Below are 25,778 nucleotides of genomic sequence, written 5' to 3' on the forward strand. Positions count from 1 at the left end.
GCCATAGCAATCTATAACTTTTAAGCTTATGGTGTTAGGATTCTTTCTGTTGCTTGTTTGGGTGGTTTGAAGCTTCTCCTAGGATTAAGTGTGTAAAGTTACTGAGAGCATGAAACCCATAATGTTTCAATCTATATTTTTGGACAAATACCCGGCAGTCGTTGATGCAGGTTTGTCAGTGGCAGAAGGTAGGGAAGATAAGCCAGGCCTCCAATATAAAACTTTTAAATAAGTAATAAAACCTATTTTCTATTTTACTGAAAACTGATTGAAGGGATTTAAGAGGAGGGAGAGATATGATAGGAGGGACTAGTCCAAGGAAGGAGTCACGCTGTGCTTTGGATTAGGTGAGGCTGCAATACAGAAGCCCTACAAATAGAGAAATGAAGCAATTATGGGGCACTGTAAGTTTATTTCCAACTCTTTTTTTTGTAAACTAATCGATGCCATCTCACCATGATTTCTTATGGGGGTTCTTTTAATAACAGATTACAGGAGAAAGAGACCAAACTAAAGCTTAGAATTAAGTATCTTGCACATTCCTCACAGCTCAAATCTAGACATCTAGCTCCAGTTTTTCAGATCAGGCACATGTATCTGTGTCAAGAAGCACCGAGCATCCAAAGCAAGCCATGCCTTATCGCAAAGCCTTTAAGCGAAAAGCCTCAGTATCAAGCAGCTGGCCCAGTCTCCTGTGTTGCAAGTCTATGCAGTACAGCAACACGGGCACAGTGTAATCCCTCCAACCCTTTGTGTCCACAGTGCTCACCACAAGTCTGATTGCACATGGAGCTCAATACTTTGTAGTAAGAGCTGAATTTGTGGCCTCAATAACACCCCCCTGCCCAAGCCATTCAGATCATGAGTGAGATTCTTTGCTTGTGATAAGGCTCAGTGCGGGCATGAGCTGCCTGGCAGGGAATATAAACCTCGCAACGCTCAGTAATGAACAATCCCCACCACAGGCAGGGCCAGGTTGCCATGCCATGATGATAACGACTGGGAGGAAATGCTCAGGTTTGATCTTGTGCTATCGCAGTTAAGACTACGATATCAAACCAGGTACCAAACTTATTGAGCTCATCTGATGACAAAAAGCAAGAGAAAAGCAAGATCTAGAGTACTGCACAAGCCTCTGTTTCAAGTAGTATTCAAAGTACAGTAGCTCATTTTTTCCTTTAAGTTAATCAGAAAGAACTGGCAGGAGAAGTGTAACTGGTCAGTATATCTTATGGCAAACAGCAGAAATGCAGCAAGAAGACATTTTGCATGTTCTGCTGTACATCTCAAAGCTCTAGTACTGGACACTACCCAAAAAATCCCAGCTGTTTGGTTCTTATACTCAAAACAACACATATTTTTCAGGGAGCTCAGCCATAACTGCTCCATGTTTTGATTTTTTTATTAGATTTTATTCCCTAGCTCTACCAGCTGACAAACCAGAGAGAGTTTGCTGTAAGAAATGCTGATTTATTAGCAAATGGCTTGCTGCAGTTCTCACCAGCATACCGTAAAATTATTCAAGGAGCCTGCTTGCACGGTAGAGAACAAGAACCATTTATAATGTGAAACTAATGCAGGCAAACATTTGCTGTTTCCTACAGTGTCAGGCTTCTATTCTAATAACTAAAGATGTGTCAAACACATACTCAGCAGAGAAAATGAAAGATGGGATAATAAGCCTTCCAAGGACAGGAAAATAACCCTTAGTATTTAAATAGAGAAAAAATTCCTTCAAAGTATTAGAAAAATAGAAAGAAAACTATACACAGTTTATGAATTTAGGTAGATGCTCCCACCCTGGAAGGGAACAAAGAGTCAAATGTAAATCCAAGGGGAGCAAAGTTACAGCTGCAAATACAATAGTTGCCCCAGAATGAAGGTTAAGGCCTTGAACTTCAGCCTTGGGTGCTGCTCCCAGCCCAAAGGGGCAGTCAACACCCAGCAAAGAGATCTCATTTTCCAAGACATCCGGGGATTTGCACGCAGGGCATATGTTCAAACGCACGAGGGTAGGGGGTTTGCTTGACCAAGGGAAAGCAGTGCCGAGTCACACTCACAATGTCCTTCCTGATGCCTTGACTGCCACTCTGGATGTGCCTCCTTGGTGCTGTCTTGGGTGATTCTGTGAACCTGACCCCAGGGCTCTACAAAGAAATCGGAGTCTGCCAGAAATAACCTCGTTCTGCGTCACTTACTGTCCTGCTGCACACCTATGCTTAAGTTGAGGCTACTTGGAACTTCATCCATGGAAAGCTGGTGTCCCAGGGGCAAATAAGACCTCGCTTTTATTACAGTGGTGGTAGGATTAACTGAGGAAGGAGAGAGCAATCAAAGCACAAATCATGAAGGGCTTAGTTATGAGCCACTGTAAATACGATTGTTGCACCCTGACTCACCTGCATCAGGGTTGTGTCTTATAAGGCACATAGAATGGGCTGCTGAAGGTGCCTCACCTCCAAGCTTCACCCAAGTGCCAGGATTCAGAACGCTCCACATTTCAGATAGTTTAAGGTTTGTCCCTGCTATTTTTGTTCCACCTTAGTGTTGTTTTTCTGATTATTATTTCAGCTTTCTGCCTTCTCTCGGGCATAATTTAAAGCTTGACAGCCATATGAGTGACATTTTCAGACATTCATGTCAAAGTTTTGCCATGATAGGCCTCATTCACTAAACATTTATCTATATCTGTTCTGTGAGCTGCAGAAAGCTTTACAGAAATGGAAGTCCATTGACAAACATTTCACCCAAGTGCTGTCCACATTCCTCCACTACAGATGGCCAATTGAAATGCTTCTGACAAAACCTAAGTCACCGAAACACTGCCGTACCGTAAGCAGTGATGTCAGATTGCCCAATGCGGCCTCTCCTTAAAGCATGTGAAGATACTAAAGCAAATACCTCTTTCTGAGATCTTGAGTCACCTGGTCCAACTCACAGACCAACAGGACTTCGGCTCTTGAATGTCTCAAATCCCAGCATAATTCAGAACAAATGATGAAATAGGTGCAGAATAATTCCAGCCTTCACCTTTTGGGATTTACTTTTCCCCCACCTCCTGCCATGTCACTTGCCTTGCAAACAGAGAGAAATTCTTCATAGGGGACATACTTTCCTGTAAGCAGGGAAATGCCGGAGGATGCAGTTGTTATCACCCTAAGGTAAGGTTTCTGTAGGGACTCTAAATGACCTGGGCTGACATCAGTGCAGCTCCTTGGTGGGCTGATACAGCCGAGAAAGAATAAAACAAAGCAGGTGAAATTCACCAAGTCTTCCAATAATGAGGTTCTTTCTACTAAAGATCTATCCTTCAACTGTGTCTCTGTTTTTTCATCACACTGTGCTGGGCAGGCAACACATGAAATGCAATGGCATTTGCGAGTGTACAGCCCTGGTGTTGGCTTTCAGCTCAGAGCCCATCTGCCTCCATTCCATTCCTGTGTCATTCTTGCTCAGCCAGCTCTCCAGTTTATTAGTGAGCCTTTCAGATTCTTCTATACCCACGTACTTTCCATGCACAGCAAGATAATTATCCCCAGGGCAGGGATATTTTTTCTCACTAGCCATTTAGAGCCCTGTTTTCTCATCCCCTTTTAAAAAGTATTTATCCTTTAGAGGCTGGCTCATAAAGCAGTTACGGCACTGCCTGGATTTCCACTGCACATGCAAACAGCGGCCACCTTCACGCTAAGGGCAAACTGCAAGCTCAGTTCTCTGAGCAAGGATTGAGAATCGTTCCATGGCAAGCTACCGGCCCGCCCTTGCAACTGGCTGGTTGTTGTGCTTTTGTATGAGTTACATTTCACAGGAGGCTCATCTGCACAGAGCAGTGACCAAAGATGCAAGCCTGAAAGCGAACAAGTCTCCAGCAGCCTGACTGCATGGCCCGCAGAAACACATCCAGAAGCTGATATATGGATGTGCTGTTGTGATTCATTACGTTGCTACACTACAACTCAAGCAAAACAGCAGATACACCCACTGCTACTGCCAGGGCACAGCACTAGGAATACGTGACATGCCTTTTGTTTCCCTGCCTCAATGCATCCATGCTAGTTTTCATCACATGAGTCTCAATATCAGCTAGATCAGAAAGGAAAATACATGAGCTAGTTACTAGTAACCTGTCCTACTGTGCACACCTAAACCATGTATTAGGGACAAGCAAAGTAGCTTGGCCCTCCTTAGCTCTGTCATAGTGTTCATATGCACATACCAAGTTTGTTTTCCAGCACAGAAGCGTTTCTGCAATATTATAGACCATATATTCAATTTCAAGGGATGATTTTCATTCACAACCATGTAAACAAAAGACATGGGAAATCCAGGACCTAGCTCAAGTTTGGAGAGCCTGCACTGAACCACAACAAACCTATTTGAGGTCTATTTATATCGACTTGGTGCAGCACTGAGATTTGGAAAGAACTGATCTTGCTACCCATGTAAAATGGATGAGAAAGGAAACAACTATCTAGGAGGCAAGAATGAGGTTATATTGTTCAAGCTGTAGCAGCTTGCTTTATTATTATATTTGTTTGCATGGCTGCGGTTTTTTTATATGGTTTTATTACTTCTTCAATTTTAACACCTCAGAATTACAGCATCAGGTTCTTTTTCCTCATATTTGTCTTTTACTTGCAGTTTTATAATAAATTTTCACAAGTTAATGACAGTTGCTTGGGGCATTCAAGAGAAGAATATGTCCTATGAAAAATGATATTAAGGTTCCTTACATAAAGGATTCTTCAAAGTTAGACCATACAGGAAGAAGGGAATGTATTTGATATCATTTTCATGCTTCTCAAAGCCAAAAAAAATTGAAAGATACAAACACAAAGCAAAGAAACTTCCCCAAACTTTACAGCCTTAAAGATATATTTTCTTTTAAGAGAATTTACCTTTATTTGATTTACAAAACAGAGCACAGGAATAAGGTTCTCTGCAAGCAGCTCCATAAATCTTGTGAAATGACTAACAAGAGACACCCAGCAATGGAAGTTGGTTGCTTTTCTAGGCTAGGATTTGTCACTGTGAATCAGAAGGTATTGTGAAAAAGTAGTAAAGTTTAGTGAGTGATTGTGACAGGCTTAGCAGGGGGAGCAACCCCTTTGCATTTCGGAGTGGGCATTTTATCATGATGAAATGAAAGTAAGAAAAGTCAGACAAGACTGACTTCAAGATCTTTCTCTTAATGAAAGTTTTCATGTCAACAGTCATTCCAATGCTAATATCAACACTTCCGTGGAAGAACAGCACCGTGTAACATTCATTAGGGATGTCAGAAGCATCCCACAACATATGGTGTCTCAAATCCAATTACTTTTCCATTCAAACCATGACCTTGAATGGGTTTTTAAGAGGAGAAAGAATGCAGAAACAAAGCCCCTTTTGCTTATTTTATGGTGTAGTGGCATAGTACTAAAATGCAGAACTACTTTTGTTTGGTTTGTACCATGTACATAGAAAAGGACATTTTGAAATATTTTTGGATTTGGCTTAAAGTATCTCTCTTCAGAAGGCTAACACTGAAGCTCTCTGTAGCCCACATAGCCTCAAGCTCAAATTCCTCTCTACATTGTGAAAACCCCACACCCAGAGGCTTCACAGTCACCAGGTTCTCTTCAGTGCAGTTGCCAACTGCGTCATTTCCAAACATCAGTCTTCCCAGTTCAATCCATGCAAAAAAGGACTGAACAATTTAGAACAGTGTTTTTCAGGCTGTTATTTAGGCCCTACATTATTTCCTGCCTAATTCAGGAAACCAAAGAAACCCTTTCCTCTATATTTACCTTTTGAAAGCTCTAACTTCCCACAAGAATAGGGATATCATAGTGCTGCTACACTGTGGTTATGGAAAGCTTACAATTACTTGCTATCTTTGTGCAAGTTCTTCCAAAACCAGATTACACTGTTACAATATGAACACCCATGCCTTTAATGGTACAATTAAATCTGGAGTAATTGGCGTAGATACTTACCACAGCTCTTCACTGAGCTTTGCTGAAATAATCCAAATCATTCTTGCATTTTAATGCACTAAAATATGTAATTATGTTTAGCATATGTCCATTTATTATGCACAGTCACTGGAAATCAAGTTCTCTTTGAATACATTTTCCAATTGATATTTAGAAACACAGCAGACAAAATAAGTGCTGGACCTGGGTTATCACACAGATAAATACACTGACATAAGCCTCTGTTACCCTGTTAAATGATGAGGAGAACATTAATTCAAGACATTCACTCATGAAAATATTCATAATTTTCCTTCTAGCTTTAACCTACAAGCTGTGGAAAGATCAAATATGATTAATATTTTAGAAAAAGAAACCTTGATGAAAGAAAAATCTAGGGGGAAAAAGAGAACTCGGGGTATATACCATGCAAACAAATGAACTGAAAGGGCTGACTTGCCTCAATAGCCGTCAGTATTACTCATGGGAATAGGGCTCAACAAGAGAAGCCATCTTTTAACATATTCCACATTTGCAGCGTTATATATAATGGGAAGCAAGCAGAATGAGAAGCTGACAGCACAGCAAGAGGAAATATGGTCATTCAAGAGAAGTAGTAATCAGCTTTCTGGAACGTCCCCACAGCCTGGGGCTTGCAAGATGGTTGTTTCACCAGTGGCTGTAGTGGAAACCTGTGGCAAATCACTGCCTCTGCTTACGTCCCTGTTCACACCTAAACAAATGAGATAAAACCTTAGCACAGTAGGGGAGGGTTCATATAAGAACAACGCCATCAACAAGTCCAACACTGCAGTAATGGAAGCCCTTATAACGTTTTGGATAGATTCTCAGCAGGCACAGCCAGAACAGTGCACTATTGCCTATCACTACCTCCAGGGATACCGAGAAAGAAGCCTAATCCCTATCCAGCGCCACAAGAATTGTTAAATCTGCCTGACCAGCAGGAATTGAGCTTACAGACTACTGGTTAGGTGACAATATTTAGCATTTAGATAATTATGCTGATTTTCCAAATGCCCTGAAAATGACATATCATTCTTTCTAGATGAGGAACCTGAGATGGGCTTCAGAGGCAAGTACAGGGCTACTCAAAGAAGTCATTCCGCCCAAACACTAAGTTCTGTGCCCAAGCTGCACCTCCAAATAGTTGTTTTCCATTTCCAGTCCATTTCACTGCTTGCATATTTTCCTCTGCAACTTCTCACTCCCCACAGTGAGCACGAAGATAAGCACACTGAAGAGCTTGCTGAGAAAGATCAGATAGCGTAAAAAAATATGTAAAAAATAGAAATCAAAGCATACCAAAGTCTGTTCTTCAAAGCTCAGAACAGGCTTTCATAACATGCACAAACAGCAAGATAAACAAAGCATTATGAGGAAATGGAAATGTTACTTTACGAGCAAAAATGTAAGGGTAAGAATGAAGAGAGGACAGCAAAATGCAACAAATGCAAACCAAAACCAGTCGTAACTATTCTTATGTCATGTTGTTCAGAATAACTACAGTAAGATGGTAACAAATGCTTCTATTAACACTGAACCCTGTCCTTTTGCTGTCTCATACTGGCAAAATATGGGGAGGACAAAAGCACTGATAACGTCTGACCCAAAGTCAGTGCCTAATGACAAGTCCAGTGTTCGTGATGTGGTTTGGGTTCATTAGCAACACCTTTAAGAAATATTCATGTCTACACAATTTTTGGAAGGGGGAACACTTTCCTCAGATAACTGAAACACAAAAGCTTGTGCGCAAGGGATGTTCTATGTGTTGTGACACAGAGGAGTCTCTTCAGACCTCTGGATCATCTGTCACTGTGCTCAAGAGCCGTTGCCATGAGACAAATGCTGCCAATTTTATTTTTATGTACTTAAAGGGCCAAGTTCAGCAGTGATTGATTTTTAATGGTGACTTTACAGAGACCACACGATGTGCAAGCACAGTAACGTACAAATTACAGAACAACACTTACTGAAGAATTCAGCATATGAAGGACCGTACTCATTAAAACACCTCACTGTGAACAATCACTTCATTAATGCTCTAATCCCTAAGCATTATTTTTATTATCTTTATTATTTACTGCATCCTTTACCTAGAAAAGCCATTAGAATATCTCATGAAGTGTCATAATTGTTTTTTTTCTATTTTCTGTCAGCAGCTGCACAATAACTGTTGCAGTTCAAGGCTGAAATCCGTGTCCTAGTATTTTGCTTTCCCTTCCCATCACAATAGATGAAGTAACTCCTTTCTCCCAGATACATTTCAGCACTGCATCTGCATTTGATTCCACTGGGGAAAATCCTCTCTAATTGGCAAACCATTTTATGCATCATAAGAACAGAAGGTGATACAGAAATGCAAGATGTAGGGGCTTATCAGAGAACACTCACAGCCCACCTGGATATGGTAATGAGAAAAACAGGCCCCAGACACCACACACAAACATACTGTGAACCTACAAATGCAGGGAAAACAACAAGCTAAAATCAGTGCATCACATACTTTGCTGTCACTCTTGTTAACTAATGAAAAACAACCCAGGATCTTACCGCTGGCACTGACATACCCTCTATCACCAAAACCTTGCAGTTGATACTAGGGCATTTCACTGCCCACACTGTCCTTCACATACCTGATACATTCCATGACCTGGAAAAGGACACATAAGCACTGCACTCATCTTCATTACTAATATCAAATGCAAGAGAGAACTCAGGAAAGAGTTCCTTATTCAAGTTAATTTGTTTGACATTTGAAACTAGAGCAAACAAATTCAGCACATTGCTTACATTCATTTACAAGGTATCATGGATGGACAGGTTCATGAAGGAGCTTGCTGAGACTAGGAGAAAAATATAAAAAGCACGTTGAGGTAGTACCGCCCAATGCACACAGTGGCTGCGTTACAGACCAGAACATCTCAAACCTGCTATTGTTTTCTTCCCTCGGGTTTTCATGGGATATCTGTGGTCTATCCCTGTAAGACAGGCCAATCCTGGGCCTGCCCTTTCTTCCAGAAGAGGCCAAAGAACAAAGGCATCGCAACGTAATCATTACCCTTCACAGAGCATTCTCTAATTCCCACCAAAAGCCTACAGCAGTAATCCTGATTTGATCACAGAGTATCATGAATCCCGATTTCAAAACTGCTGAAAGAAGCAACTGTACCTGCAGGGACTTGAAACCTGTTGAATCAGCATTGCATTCTTCACTTTGTATTGCCTGGACATGAAGGAAGATCTCTTCAGCTTTCTGAAACCTCGTCATCAGAAGCAGATGAGCAGAAGTCCTAGAGTCAGAAACAAAAAATGAATAGAGATCAGACAGAAGCACAGTCTGAGTTGAAGATGCATCACCCACACTTGAGAACAACCTTTTTTCTCCACCTTCATTGAGTCAGCCAAAACTTATTTCAAGAAACTCTCCTTTTGTAGGAGTTTCTCACCTACAAACTTTGCACAATCTGTGTGAACACAGAGACCTGGTGAAACAGAACATTGCCACATAGAACCACAGAGTATGCCTGTACTCTTGTACGAAAACCCAACAACAGTCCTGGGTTTAAAACAAAAGAGTCAGATCCATGTTGTGTTTTCACTTAAAATCCCTCAAGCCAGAGCACTTAAAGTTCAGCTGGATGCTCCCATCAGAGTTACATTTATTCATTTCTTTAATAGCAAAGTTTCTTCTACTTTTACATTCAAATTTGTTTCTTAAATCCATCAAACTAAGCTAGCTTCCTTTGCACAATTTTGCATTTGCGCCATTTTAAACTACAAGATGAACATGTCTAAAAAGCCATTACATTATCTAGTGCTTCACAGTGTCAGGCAAGATAAAATTAGCTGCGGATTTCTCTTAAATCTGACTTCTTTTATATCCACCTGTGTGCTTATATGCTAAGGAACCAGTTTAATAAACAGATACCAATTCTTTTCTGTTCCTGCTGAACACATTATAACTTGAATTTCTACATAGTTTTAAGCACGCACACAGTGCCATGCGTGCAGCAGTCACCGATTATTCTATAACGGCTGGGCAAGTCATATATCACAGCTCTGGCATACAGATGTTATTGTCTTCATCTCGTGTTTTCAGAGCCCTGAGGATTTTCATTTTTTAGGTTGATACCATAATTTCTCATGTTGTCAGTTCCAAACGGGTATTGACAAGACTGTCAAGAAGGTGCCTTTTGTGCATTTATTTTCTCTCCCTCAGTTAAATCAAAGCTTTTCAAATTACAAGGAAGATAATTTATTCTTTAAGGTGCAAATAAATATAATTGAGAAAACGTGTTTAAATTTATTTCTGTTGCAGTACAATTAACGTTCCTTTCCAATGAAGCTTTATTTTCATACGGCCAATTGGCATTCAACTTTTTGGTTCAGGACTTGGGAAGATGAGAACTCGATGGATGATTTTATTAGATAACTTTCAATTCAGTTGCATGTTAGAGCAAAATTATAGTTGTGTATTATAAATACCATATTTTGGCACACTTAGTTTACTATTCCTCATCACAGATATCACACACACACAGTATGCCAGAGATTGGAAGGGACCTCAAAAGATCATCTAGTCCAATCCCCCCTGCTGGAGCAGGAACACCTAGATAATGTTACACAGGAATGTGTCCAGGCGAGTTTTGAATGTCTCCAGGGAAGGAGACTCCACAACCTCCCTGGGCAGCCTGTTCCAGTGTTCCGTCACCCTCACTGAGAAGAAGTTTCTTCTCAAGTTTAAGTGGAACCTCTTGTGTTCCAGTTTGTACCCATTACCCCTTGTCCTATCATTGTTTGCCACTCAGTAGAGCCTGGCTCCATCCTCGTGACACTCCCCCTTTACATATTTATATACACTAATAAGGTCACCCCTCAGTCTCCTCTTCTCTAAACTATAGAGACCCAGCTCCCTCAGTCTTTCCTCATAAGGGAGATGCTCCACTCCCTTAATCATCTTCGTTGCCCTGCGCTGGACTCTCTCCAGCAGCTCCCTGTCCTTCTTGAACTGAGGGGCCCAGAACTGGACACAATATTCACCACAATCAAAACTACTATGGGAGAACTTCCAGAGAAAGAAATACACATTCCTCCCTCCTTTCAATAATGAATATGTATCAGAAATGTACCTGATCTTCCCCAGAACAACTCTTTAGACTCAGAATCACTCCAATAAATAACCAGTCTAAATATCAAATATACCAGAGCTGTAAACCATGTCATACTTGTGTAGAAGAAGCAGATGTTAGTGTTAGATGATCAGCTGGAAACGGGGGCTAGTCCTCAAGAAAAACAACAGTAATTCAATGAGAAAACAGCTTTTTTGTTGAAACCAAACTGATCATGACAACCACAAAACACTCATAATTGGCTAATAACCTTAACGTCGAACCAAAGTGATTATTTATTTATATTCAAAATCTCACTTGAGATGAGCCTTCACAAGTAATCAAGTCTTATTTTCCTTTATTCACAAAGGGACAGGGTAGAGCTCATTCAGACATGAAGCAATTTCCACGGAATGGGTTTTTCTCAACCTGAGAATAAAACTACTACAAAGAAATGTATCTTGGAACTGAATTTTCGTTCTCAGTGTCCACATGAGGACATGGCAGCTCTAGAGCACGTCTAGCATTCCCTGGTCACTGCAGCACTCACCATCATTCTCCATTAAAAGGAAAACCTATGGAGTTACTGTGGATCATTTCTGACCATTTAACAGCCAACCATCGTGGCCTTGTACACATATGCAAGACAGATCCTACCACAGATGGCTGTGTTTGTAATAAACAGCTGCTGATATTTATGAAGAAACCTCCAATCCATTATACCCCTGTGGTGACAAGGGTTTGTTGTCTTTTCAGAAGAAAAGACAGTGGACACCTTCATGTGAGTTCCTTTAGAGTAAATGCATTGAATTCAAGGGAATGATGTAGATGGATTAATCTGAACAGGATGTAACTAGAGCTAAAATGGCTGAAGTCCCCCCAGAATATAACGAAGCATACATTTTGATCAAAAGATGTTGAACACATCGCTTCAAAACACAAATTGTTACCTCAAGCACCAACAAAAACCCCAAACCATCTTGCACCAAGTATATCACAGCTGGCACATGTTGTGCACCGCATTAAGGTAAAGTAGCAGCAGCTGATCCCATTATGGAAGACAAGAGGGTCCAAGCCAGGCAGTTTGCTAAGCTCAACATCTGCCCGAATATCTTCTTTTTGATTAAAATACCCTGTAGTCTAAGCTAACCCTGATGTGCCTTTAAAAAATAAGTTAAAAGGTTCCTTTAAAGTTACAGCTGTTGATGTCTAAATCTCTCCTTTCCTGATGACACTATGATATCTACAAGAAGAATTTCCATGCTCTCAGTGTAAAGAACTGATGTTTCAATTAAGGCTTCTAAATCTTATGTCTCCAGAAAGTTCCAATCTCTGCCACTAATATCTTTTTGTTTACATTGAAAGCACGATCAGTCTGACCTTCAATCTTCTTTGTTTCTGCACTTATCTCCTTTTCCTCCTTGTGATTCTGCATATATTCCTTCCCAGAACAGTTGATGTCCTCAATTTCCCCCACAGATTTGATGCCCGTGACCTTTCTACTGTTATGGTTTGAGCCTCATTGGATGAAACCTTGATTTTCTGGCCAAAAATCTGGAGGCTTAAGAATCGCATTCCCCAGTTGGTTTCAAGGTAAACATTTACTCAGTTTTGTTTTCAAAGAGTGGGTCATGTAATTTCCGAGGAGCAGAATCTATCCATTAATTTCATACTGCTGAATTACAATCGCTCTTTCATTATAGGAACAAATACAAGCACCACAAAAGCATAAAGGCACTTAGGGAGTAAATGGGGGGGGGGGGGGAAATCACTAAAGATTATTTCTATTACCTCTTTTAAACACACAAACATGCTGTGGGACATGCTTTTCAACTTGCTTTTCTAAAGGAGGGTTAAGTTCTCAGGCATTAAGCAGCAGCTAATTATGTTGCCTTCATTCAGCAGCTATCATTCCTGTCAGACTTAACGAATGCTAAAAATGAGTGTTTTGATATTTCAGTGAGTGAAGAAGGAAACCAAACATATCAGATACTGTAATCCTACTCACCAAGCAGATCAGCTGAATAGCAATGGCCCATTTAGCCATTTAACCTGTAGGGTATTTTACACATTGTAGTAATACTTTTACTGTAGGAAAAGGGAATATCATGTCCTACCAAACCAATTCTAATGGTGTTTCCATTAGCAAATAATAATGATTAAGGATTAATACCTGAACAATATCAGTTATAAGTAAGATATGAGGGCTGGATATTAATTTTCACATTCTGAATGCAGTGTCTCTTGTGACTAAAGGATCTGAAATGGGCCATAACTTCAATGTATCTTTTATTAGTACAGTAAGTCTGACTGTGTGATATACTGAAGTTATGCTTGAGATCTCAGTAAGCATACAGGGTACTAACAACACAATTAATACTGAAGCCAACATTTTTTGATCGCTGAAGGGTTCAGTAAGTACAGCTGCAGAAGTGAATCCAACGGTGTTGTAGCAAAACTGACACCTTAAAAGCATATTTTAAAAGCACTAAAGTATTGCTACAAATGATTACTGGAGAAAATAAAACAGTTTGCAAGGACGTGGTTGTTCTCTTCATAGGGAAGATGATGAAAGGGAAGAGTTTAAGGTATCCACGCACCCTTTTAGAATCACTCTTTAAGAAGGAAAATAATGGCGTGGCCTCAGAGTAAGCCAGCAGATGAGCCATAAAAGTCATGACCAATGTGCTGCTGGCTAAAACAGCTCATTTATCCCCAGATCCTACCCTTCAGGACAGAACAACGTGGCAAACACTTTGCAGAAAGAAATGCCCACGTTAGAGAAATACAAACCTGCCTGCTCTAAACACCGAGACATTTAAGCACAGAATCTCATGACCTGCTCACCCTTCAAGCTCCAGTTTAAATCCTGCACTCTACAGCATTAAAACTTAGCACATAGAATCTATACACACACATCTTAACTTTAACAAACTATAATCTAAAATGTAAAATCACTGTGCATGCAGAACTCAAGGCGATGTGCCACTGGAAAGCATTAGTTGCCATTCAAATATCAGGGGTATGTGAGCTGCATTTCTGTTTAATTTTGGGTTTAAACTGAAAGATTTTTCCAGCTTTCCCTAAAGTCGCAGCTTCAGCAATTATGAACAGTAAAAATAATATTTCTTTCTGAATCTTCATAAGCATTGACCAGATCCCAATTTTACTGAAGCCCTTATTCAGCTCGATGCAAAGAGTGTAAAACATACATTTTGGTCCAACATTTACAGTGCATAATCACAAATCTTTATTGCAAGGACAATGGCAAAAGCAGATTCACAGAAGAGTCAGTCAATTATATGGAATACTGGAGATGTGGTGGCTATGGTTAATTTAACCAAGATCCCAACTCTGAAGAATCAAAAGGCTGCTCCCAAAACCTGGTGTTTGCGCTTGTCTGCTGTCACAAAAACGCTTTCAAAAACTGATGGATCCTGGGTGTGGATGAGCTTAGGTTACACAAAGGCTACATTTTCATTTGCCAGAATTCCAGAAGAGTATCATTCATTCCAGCACGTCTGGAAACTCAGAACGGCAACAGAAAAGAAATCTGCGTATAGAAGAATAGGGCGGCTGCTGAATTACAAGCATAGATGATAGACAATGAAGAGAAAGGCATTTAAAAAAGACATCTAAAAGCCTAAATCTTGTCTTCACTTATTGACTGTGTCGGTCTCTTTCTGAATCCCTAAATTACCAAAACAAGTTTTTATTCATAGTGTAGCAAAGAATGCTCTTGGAATAAGAGCATCCAATTGTCTGTGACTGGACTTCCAGGCATGTTACTTTCAAGTCACTGTTCAGCTCATCATCTAACTCAGTATTCAGGAAGGGCAGCATCACTTATTTGCATTCAGCAAGGATGGCTTTTCAAGTTTGGTATCCAAATTCACTGCTCAGGTTAAAGCCATGGCAAATAATCCCAAAACAAGTAACAGATGTTAAGTTACATCTTCACCACAGCTGACAGTTTGTTTTCAGGCTGGAGTTTTCATTTATTGTTTACCCTTTTCAGGAAGAAAAAAACCATATAGATTTGAATAAATCCACTTTGTGCTAGAGAAAACCTTTCATTATTCCCTTTCAATTAAAAAGAAAGCCAGCAGGATTGTGAGGTAAGAGAAGAGCTGGGGAATTCCTATGGAGCAAGAAGTAAGTTCACAAATGCAGCTCTGTTCACTGTTCCCTCCCTGCAGGCACCTGATGTTGGTGTTTGTAATTATACAGCAAGCAGCGGCAGCACAAAACATTTAATTATATTTCTGACACGTTTATTTCCATACCCTCTGCTTTCCTCAAGTGCTAGATATAATCACCCTGCTGGACTCCAGCCTGCTATAAATCACTTGCTCACCATGGTTTATCCCTTCATTTATACCAGTCAGAAACCCCCAGTAAAGCTGGCAGTACCAGGCAACCCCCAGCAGCTACTTTATGCCCCTCTGCACACACTCAGGCATGCACCTGGGTGAAGTAAAATACCAAGCATCCTGCTGCACACACGGTGCCACCCAGAGCTTCCCTGGTGCTTGCTCAGATTAGAGCTGAGCACCTTCACTTTTCGCAGTATAAAACATCGGATTCCTTCCATGAGCATAGAAACCCCCTTTTTGGTTTTGTTGGGTTTTAAGGGTTCAGAGCTTATGCAATACAAGAATTTGCAGTCCTCATTTCTTTGAATTAGAACAGGGGAGGTCACACCCTCGAGGTTTCCACTGAAGATAAAACCTTCACTTCATTGCAACTAAAATGTAAATGCTTATCACTTACTGAAAGGAGAATGTAAAAGGAAAAATACACAGCACTTCTTTCAAATACTTGAAACTCTGGGAAACAAAACCCTCTTCTTTCATAGAATGTTTCGATAAGTAGTGACCTAAGAGACACAAGGTGGCTGTTGTTGTTCATACAGATCCCAAACCATCTACTGTGTAAACCATAACTATCAAGGTTTTCCTCCTGCAGTCAAAACTGAATCTTATTTGGTGATAGCGTTAACAATTCTGAATTTTGTAAGAGCCAACAGTAACCAGAATCGCATTTGGTATAGCAGGGACTTAAAAACCCCTCTTTCACTTGAAAACATTCAGCTATGCCCTTGAATTAACACACCCAACGCATATGTCATCACTCTGTTGCCTGCATCATAGAATCATAGAATAGTTAGGGATGGAAAGGACCTTAAGATCATCTAGTTCCAACCCCCAGTATTTGACCGTATTTATATATATGAACAACAAGTGAATCCCTGAGCAAGTGTTCTCAGAAATTTAAATCTCGTGTGGGGCACCACTTCACATCCACTGATTTTGTAGCACTCAGACTGGCCAGAGAAGTCAAACCTAAGCCATCCCAAGTGGAAAATATATGTATCTAGTATTCAAAAACAGTAAATGTGGGAGATAGATACAGTGCAATATAACTTAATTTGCTATTTCAGAAGGGAATTCTTCACAGTAAGATATAGCTACTTAACAAGAATGGAAAGCTTCTAGTCCCCAACCAAAAAGGCAAACAGCTCACTAACATATATAAACACTCCCCACTGTAAATTTTACTTCTGAACCCAGCTCATCTCGGCATTGAAATCCTGTTTCACTTGACACTCAGACAGAACGTGTTGTACAGGGTCCTCAAACACCAAAGTATTGGTGAATTAAGTCTCAACAGCCTGCAACATCCTTAAGATATATTTACCAAGAGGAGATTTGATACTGGCTTTAGCATTTACAAAACATCCATGTATGTATCAACACATTATATTATCTAAATAGAAATACCGGTAACTATAGCAATTGACTAGATCAAGTTTTCTCTGGTTTGCTGCAAGGTAACAATGCCTTAGTACATACTTATCTGACACTGAGCTCTTCCAAAAGCTAACGCAGTACCTTTTACACTAACTTTTATACCACCTTTGTTATACATGGTTATTTATACAAGTGTGATAGCACCCAAGATCACAGGAGAACAGAATAACGAAAGCTTGAGTGTGCTACGGTCTATATCACACACACACACACAGTATGTTAGAGATTGGAAGGGACCTCGAAAGATCATCTAGTCCAATCCCCCTGCCGGAGCAGGAACACCTAGATAATGTTACACAGGAATGCGTCCAGGCGGGTTTTGAATGTCTCCAGGGAAGGAGACTCCACAACCTCCCTGGGCAGCCTGTTCCAGTGTTCCGTCACCCTCACTGAGAAGAAGTTTCTTCTCAAGTTTAAGTGGAACCTCTTGTGTTTCTTTTGGCAGTACAAGACCAGCCTTCATGCAGTATGTGATATTGGAGCCCATAGTGCACCTTAAATGAGTGGAGAACACAAGCAGGGCAACACACCAGTCGGCATAAATTACTTTACAAAGTGGGTAGTGAACGGTACCTACACCTGCCACAAAGCTGCCACGTGAGACTCCATAAACATGACATCCCAACTAAACATACCTAGGTATTTCCTATGACATTTTTCTGGTCCTCAATACACAACATGATCACTTTCTAGAAATTAGATCTCGCAAACCTGCGGCTGTAATTGCGTGCTGGGATTTTTGATAGCCATCTGGCTTCAAACCAGTGCTATCAGTACAGACAATTGATTGCCAAACTATTGCCTGTAATCATCATTTAAGGAACATATGCTTATACATTTCCAGTTTATCCTGAACAACCAGAGGTTATATTTAGCACACACAGAAAAAGGGACATGAGCTGCAACATAACCCCACAAACACCACATGAATTCGATAGCACTGTAGCAATGTATTCAAGTGAACTATTGCACTGTTACAATCCAAACAGCTCCCACAAAAATACCCAGCTGCATTCATGCCTGATAAGTTATCTGCAGCATTTCTAAATCAGCGTGCTTAGTGTTGTTTATGAGCAAAACCAGTACAACAAGACAATAAACTTATATAAATCTCCATACTTTAACAAGGCAATTAATTTATAAAGTAGTTTATACAGCAAAGGGAGTAAAAATATATTGGTGCAAAGGGGAATTTAAATGTTTAGGAATAATTCAAAGTCTCGTTTTCTGTTGCATGCAATAATAATTTTCAGAGATGCTGTTTTACAAAGAGCATGCAGATTAAATTTCAGTGTAAGCATTGATTTGGTAGTTCAAGATACTGAAGTTTTCTTAGCACAGCAAAAAAGCTTTGAAGAAGGAGAAACTGATCAGTTCCAGCCATCAGGGTATCATTTCAGAGCTCTCTATAGTTCCATGCATAAAGCACCTTTAGCTTGTTTTTTTCCTTCTCCGTTTTTATCACTTAGATCTTTTTCACTCTGCTCTCGCATACAGATATTACTGTAGCTACAGAACAGACCTGGCCCACTTCAGCTCCTCCAGTTTCAATACAGTGGTTCTGAAAACACCTAAAACTGCATAAGCCAACAGTTAGAAGCAGCTTTTAACATTGATCACAGCCTTTTTGCAGTTACCCCTCCCCAAACCACTCAGTCTTGCTTCAGACCCTTGTCTCTGGAGAAGCATTTATGAGACATGTGAGTTAGATCGGGAAACCAAATTAAAATATATCCATTCAGTATATATATTTGGGTTACGCTGCTCCCTGAGTAAATGCCTCTACAGGATGGGGCAAAGCGAGCACAGCAAAGAGCAGAAGTGCAGCTTTCAGTACCTTGCAGCATTAGTGAGACTACAGCTTTGCTAATTTGACAGAAACAGTACACACACTCATTTGTTCAATTATGATGGCTGTGTGATGGGATTAGATGAAGCAAAGTACTCATTTTAGACTGCTGCTAAGCATTCTTCCATCTTCCTCAGGTATTCACACTGAAACAAAAGCAGAGTTTGCATTGACACAGGCAGACAAAGTAAGAAAGGCTGAGCAATGTGACCTAAATAAGATATAAGATGCTTAGGACCTGTAAGGAATCCCCAATGATAGAATCTTGTAGATCAGCAAATGCTAGGAAAAGGCAGGAAAAAACTATTAAGTCCTACTCTATTATACTCTTGAGAGTGTCATTACATTTCCCTCAGCAAATGCTAAAGTTGCTTCAGGTGCAGTTTCAGGAGTATTTTAAGTGCTTCTTGGCACCCTTGTACCGGTGCTGAAACAAACTGAAGTGACAGCATATTGAAATACTACATGATTCTGCCTTGACCCCTTTTCCAGCTAATCAGAGATCACTGGGAAGCTGGATTACATCCAGGATGTACTGGGGGAGGGTGGAGAGGGTGTAAGACAAACTTAGATGCAAACAAAAATCAAGAGACTTCTTAGAAAGTGTCAAAACCTCTGAAGAATATCCCATTTTGCAAGTTTTCCAATACTGCTAAGCTCAGAAGCTCACTGCATCAAGTACCTGGGCTTGATGCACTGGGGAACATCCGTCTTTTCAATGGGGACAATGTCATACAGCTGTATCACAGCAGGGTCATGAGATTTTATTAACGTCTGTCAGGTGCTCTCAGCTTCTCAAATCAAAGACTTGTTTTAAGTGCCAAGTCACTTACAGACACAAAGTCGCTTGTTTTCTTCTTGTCTTTACTACAAGAAGTCACAACCTTTCGTAGCATTTCAAAGCAGCACCTAAGACAGAACCCTATCTTTTCCAGCAAACATTTAGTCCCTGCTGTGCAGTTAAAGGTCTTTCCCTGCAATTACAAGTTTCTTCTTGCACTTCAAATAGCTCTGTATTTAAGTTCTCTTTCCATTCTTTCGTTCACCCACAGCATACACCTAGTAATAGAATGACAACAGAGAAGTATGAGCTGAACGTGTTTAGGTTACAGACTAGCAAGCTTTCTTTGCCACTATATTCAGCCTTTTAAGAGATGATTAGTTATGCACATAACTGGGTGCACAGCTGAAGGAGAAAGACATGAGGAGTCACAGCAGGGCTGGAACAATTTTCCCAGTTATAGATGCAGAAAGATTTACAATGTTCTTAGACTCCAGTTGTCTTCCAACCCCACCAATTTCAGAAGAGCTTCTCAACCCTTGAAAGCATGATGTTGTCTAAAATATTAACTGCTAGAATGGCTCTTTATTCCACCATATATTAGAATTACAGCAGTATTATTAGTGCCCTCTTAGAAAGCGCCTGTAGTATTTAAGAGCTAGATGGGGAGTTTCAGGAAGGGACTGCAGCTTTCAGTGTAGGCTCTGAATGTGTTTAGAATTGACTAGTGCCATTTTCCCCCTTTTTTGCTCTGTGATCTCATTTATTTAGGTAATTATGTTTAAAGCACACACAATCAGAACTTCATAAAGCCCCCCACTCACAAGATATATCAGGTATAGGCAGTTCATTATGACCATGCATATCACCTTTAGAGTTCATAGAGAAAGAGATTAATTTTATAACTTTATTCTCCATCATTTTCTCCCACCACCCACAAAGGCACACATATTTCCCATGGCAGAGATTTTGTCAGATGCATCTGCATTATCAGAAGCAGCACTAAAGGTGTCTTCATTCTGCAGTATAGAGCCAGTAGATAAATCTTGTACAAGTAGCATAACTGGAAACAGTGTTATGCAGCACAACGCCTCTGTTCTGTTTGCTTCATGACCTGAACTGTTTCTCTTCTTATTCAAAATTCTTACCAAGATATCACAGTATAGGATCTCTATCTGCATCACTTGTATCCCTGAGCATCTTTTTGACTGAATGTCTGAAGTGATGCCCTAGAAATACACTGAAAAAAAAAACCCATGGTCAACATGCAACGATTTACAGAAGAACTAGGGTAAAATTCTCATTCAGTTTTACATTAAGTTCTTTGTTATGTTAATCCTGTTTACAAAGCGTTTCCTGATTTATGTATATTTCACTTCAATAAACAGGACTTCTAGGACACAGGGTGCTCTACCCTTCTCTTGCTGTCCATCACACTCAACCTGTGAAGTGTGCCCCAGAAGACTCTGTACATGTCATCACAAAAATGGTATACACATTAAAGAATTGGAGTAAATGCATTTTTCATTAAAGATAATGACTTTTAAATCCAGTGGGTGTTAGATCAGATTGTAACTGCAAAGCATGGGAATCAAAGTTCATGAAAATACAGATTCAACTAACCAACACACAGCCACAAAGCTAACCACTAGAGAACTCCAACTCATAAAATCTTTTTTTGCTGAAAAGTTGATATTATTTATATATTCAAGTCACCAAGACTGAAGAGCATAAATTATTCCACCACATATTGGCAGTAAATTTACACTTACTCAACTGGCTTCAGATCTGATTGTTTCAGGTGGAAAAATGGGAAAATCTTTGATGTTTGACTAAATCTTACATTTTTGCCATCTGTTCTCAAGCAATTTGCCAACAGAAAGATGCCAAAATTCATTTGATAATTGTCAGGAGTTGCTCACTCTCTTATTGATTGTGCATGACCATAACACAGAAGCAGCTCATGACCTGCCTGGATTACAGCTGACAAATAACCAGACTCACACGTATAATTTACAGAAGTAGTCAAGCGGATAAAATAAATAGAGAGCAGCAACAATGCCAGCCCTCCCACATCCTCAAATAAATAAGCTAAAGTTTCATTCTTGCAGTGGAGCAAACTGAGAATCTACCTCTTCACAAAACAAGGAAATACACCAGCAAAGTTACTGACTTGCTTCTGTGAGTAAGGAACCGGGGCCATGAATAAAACGTGAACAATCTGAACCACTGAGCAAAACCCACTTGCTAAGTGTCTTACCGAACTGAATTTAATACTCAACTTAGCTTCCTTTTTTGCGATATAATGTTTCCTTTCATTCACAAACTCAAGTGAGTGTCATTCATGCTGGCTCTGCCAGCAGGTCCAACAGGAAAAAAAACCCTAAGAGATGACTGCACACTAAACAGCTCTATGTAGGATATGTAGATTATATGTAAAACTCCTAGAAAAACATGAAATGGGAATGCAGTCAATGGGGATGCAGTGCACTTGTTGAAAGTTTTCCTCATCAAAACTATTCAAAATATAAAGATGGAAAATAAAAGCATTTCCCAATGTAAAAATGTTTCAAATAAAGTGGATTGTATTCTTTATTGTGAAGGAATTGGAATCGTAAGAAAACACCCAAATACCAGAAAGGAATTCAGCTGTTCCCAAGACCATCACAACAGAGATTCCATTTTTAGGTTTTGCCAGCTGGCTCATACACTACGTAATCTTCTAAGCTGTTAGAGCATTTCTAATGGCTCAATATTCTTAAAATCAAATTACACCGATTATAATAGGGACTTAAATTATAATTTAGCTGTAGAACAAAATGTTACCAAAAACTGGATACAGAAGACACTTTAGATTTATAGGCTTAGGAAAAAATTCTCACTCATTTCAACTGAAGTTTTGGTCAGCAAGCAACACAAAAACCAGCCACAGAGTTTAGAATATTAACCTTTCTCTATTCATAAGGCTGACAAAATTCATAATACGTTTACTCAGTGAAGAAATCTGAGCACAAGCGCACCTTTCCCTCCCCACAAAAGGGACAAATTTAACTACAGCTTCAGAAGTTGACGAAGGAAGCTTGAAAAATAATGACTACTGGTGGTAATCGCCTCCAAAGTTCCAGGCAGAGACTTAATTCAAAGTTGTTTGGAGCATCCTTAATTGCAAATAATACTTTCCAAAACAAGGGGTGAATTAAAACGGTCGTTTATTCATTCAGGTGAGGATTTCTCCTCTCTTTAACATTCTTGTCAGCTTAACAACTGTGAACAAATTATAGACAGGGCAGAGGACAAGTACTGCAACACCCAAATGGAACTAACTTCAAGATACTTGTTATTTCACTTGCAAGTGGTAGCAACACCAACACTCTTCCACACTGCTAAGTCAGAAAGCATCTTCTTTAAGCTCCTTAAGAAAAAAAGCTTCTTAAGAGAGTAAGTTTTACTCAGTGCTGACAGTCTTTGCTAAACCCAGGAGATAAAGGCAGCACTGTACACATCTCTGAAAGCAGCGCCTCTCCAGCCCTTCTGGCTCAGCACTGACTGATTAAAACCAGGTACATATTTGGTGAATCAGCCTTTGGCTGCTTATGGCTTCTGCAAGCTATTGTGAACAGTGGAATTCACCCACAATCCTGCTTACCCTCTATGCACACACAAACAGATACTGTTACCTTTACACTCACTGTGCATACAATATTAATGCACAGTATAGGTAGATGTTGAGGTAAAATAGACTGCCAGCCTAATAGAAGCTGTACTAGCAACAACCAAAATTTATCTAGGAACGCACATTTTGAATATATAAGTTTCTGAAAAGGAAAAATCTTGATGAAGACAGTGCTCCTTTGGGCATTATTTTACAGCCTTGTTCGAGGTCTTGTCTACACTTGACAACACATGACCATCGCTGCATGACTTCAGATGTTGCAGGTATCAAAAGCATCAGAATCATTTAAAGCCGTTTGTTCATTTATGTTTATTATTATTCTATTTTTCATTTGAATACTGCAATGGCTGCAGAGAAAGCAAACAATTCCCATTGCAGCTCCAGCTGATTTACAGGCAGAACAGCAATACCAGTAGCAATTACAAAAAAAAAGGGGGGGAAAGAGCAACTGTATCACATGCTTTTGGTTAGGCTGGAAATCCGTTTTACCCAGAAATCCAAATTTCAGGATACAGAGATGAGGGCAGATGTGGACTGAAAAAAAACCTGTAAATGACAAAGCTTGATAATGTTACCTCTTTACCAAATGCAACTGCTTGTTCTTATCAATTGCTTAAGGCCCCAAAACACGTATTTAAGACTTGTGCCTAGTTTTATGTGCTCTTTAAATTACTGAAGACACAGTTTGGGACTGGGTTCTCATAGGTAGTTCTTCCTTCATCAATCAGATCCTATTGCATTTGACAGCTATTGAATAGCACCATATAGGACTTCAAGTCTGAAGAACTAAATAAAATGTGTTGAGGTCAACACGATAACAACAAGAAAGCCCAGAGCACACAGAAATAAGCAAACCCTTCAGCACAAAATGATCTATTATTTGGTTCTAAGTTCAAAATAAGAGACCAAAAAAAAGGGAAGTAGCAACCCTGAGAATTCTGGAAAGCCCAAACTTTTGCCCTTTCAATATTCTTCATTAAATGGTGTCCCCTCCACATTGCCAGATGATGTACTGGGTAGTAAATCATATTGGAAATGGACTAAAAAAACAACTTGTTTGTGCAGTTACAGAAACTACGTATTTTGACAGCGAGTAATTTTATATCAAGGCATATAGACAAAACACAGCAAATGTAGAGGTCTGTTGCAGCTGTTTGTAAAGAAAAACAGCTCAACGTTCAGAGTATGAAGAGTTTGCAGAAAGTATACAGTGAGCACGTTTCCTCTTCCTCACCTCTGCAGAAACAATTCTGGTCTGGGAATAGAACCAAAAGCACACAACTGCCTCTTTTAGTGGAGGGTGTTAGGTGGTTTCACACTACTGGGGGCTTTGTGGGTTGCTCTGAGGTGGGGGTGTTCGTTTTGTCTTCAACAGTTACGTTCAAGATTGAGAAATCAACTTTGGGGAAGCCGGGTCTTGCTCTGTATTCAGCACTGAAGCTGAATCACTGCACATATGTGTGTAATTACACATATATATCAGAAGGTGTGTGTGTACATATGTATGTATATATAAATATGTATGGAATTTCACCACAGAACCATTTAACATACTATTCGCAAGTACTGGAAAGTCAGAGAAAAGTCATTGCTGTTCCTATCTGCATCCATTGACCAACCTTCTCAAAAGTATTATTTCCCCTCACCTTTCTGTTTTCTTTTTAAATCTTATTCCTCCACAGGCAGTTCTTTACATACAGTTTTCAATTTGCTGGAAAATCTCAAAACAAACATATGCACAGCCTGCAAATTGAGAGCAGCCTCAGTGAAATGGAATATGAACATGGTCTGGATGTACAGCCTGATTTTAAAGTGACAAGGTCAGAATCATTTACAACAACGCTCTGTTTAATCATCCTCTCAAAGCACTTCACGTTTTGTTTAACTTACAGGGGGAAAAAAAGTAATCCAAGCAGAGAAAAAAACAAGTATGTTGTGTATTGACTGAACAGGACTGCTCTCTAAACAGAAAACCTTACTTCAAGTTATTGAGCTGGACACAGAAATCAAAGAATTAGGAATTCCACCCATAAAAGTGGGTGACAGAAAACATGTGCTACAGTCAAGTCTTTCCTTTGGTAGCATTTGAGAATATAGGTGTCCCTTCAGCCCATTCGGGGCATCAGTAAGATACATGTTTCTGGTGAGCAGCCACTGTGTCTTAGGTGATGCCACCTCCCAAGAATCACCTGAGCCTCATAAAACATCTTTTAGTTATTTTAGGTGTAAATAATCCAGAATTCCATAGTAACAACCTGATTCAGAGGATCATTAGTCAGTTGCACAGTAGCATAAAGCTTAGCAGAATGATCAATTACAGACAATGAATTCTTCCAATGCTTCCAGATTCTCAAAGCTTCACAGTTTCCAGATGGTTCATCAAGAACACAGACATCACAGATCTACTCAGGCTTGTAGACAGCCTAAAACAAGCAGGGCAGTACAAGCAGAACTTGATAAAGCAAACCTACACCTTTCAACAGTCATTGATATTACTACTCCAGCATTTTAGAATTTCCAGCAAAAACCCGGAAATCTCCAATCACATCTGACAGCACAAAGTTCACTAAAGCAGT

The 25,778-nt window shown here is 39.9% G+C and overlaps 1 long non-coding RNA gene across 4 annotated transcripts in view; it reads right to left on the reverse strand.

The window, feature by feature from the left end:
* LOC133270333 (uncharacterized) overlaps window positions 1–25,778 on the reverse strand; it is a 195,832-nt gene that overhangs the window by 125,878 nt on the left and 44,176 nt on the right. For all 4 annotated transcript variants that reach the window (XR_009743746.1, XR_009743745.1, XR_009743744.1 and 1 more), the window contains exon 2: window positions 9,148–9,268. This is a non-coding gene — a long non-coding RNA (uncharacterized LOC133270333). The remainder of the gene's footprint in view (window positions 1–9,147; window positions 9,269–25,778) is intronic.

Source organism: Pezoporus flaviventris, unplaced genomic scaffold, assembly GCF_033815535.1.
Source record: "Pezoporus flaviventris isolate CSIRO_AGI_PZ_B2104156 unplaced genomic scaffold, CSIRO_AGI_Pfla_v1 ptg000020l, whole genome shotgun sequence".
NCBI classification, from domain to species: domain Eukaryota; kingdom Metazoa; phylum Chordata; class Aves; order Psittaciformes; family Psittacidae; genus Pezoporus; species Pezoporus flaviventris.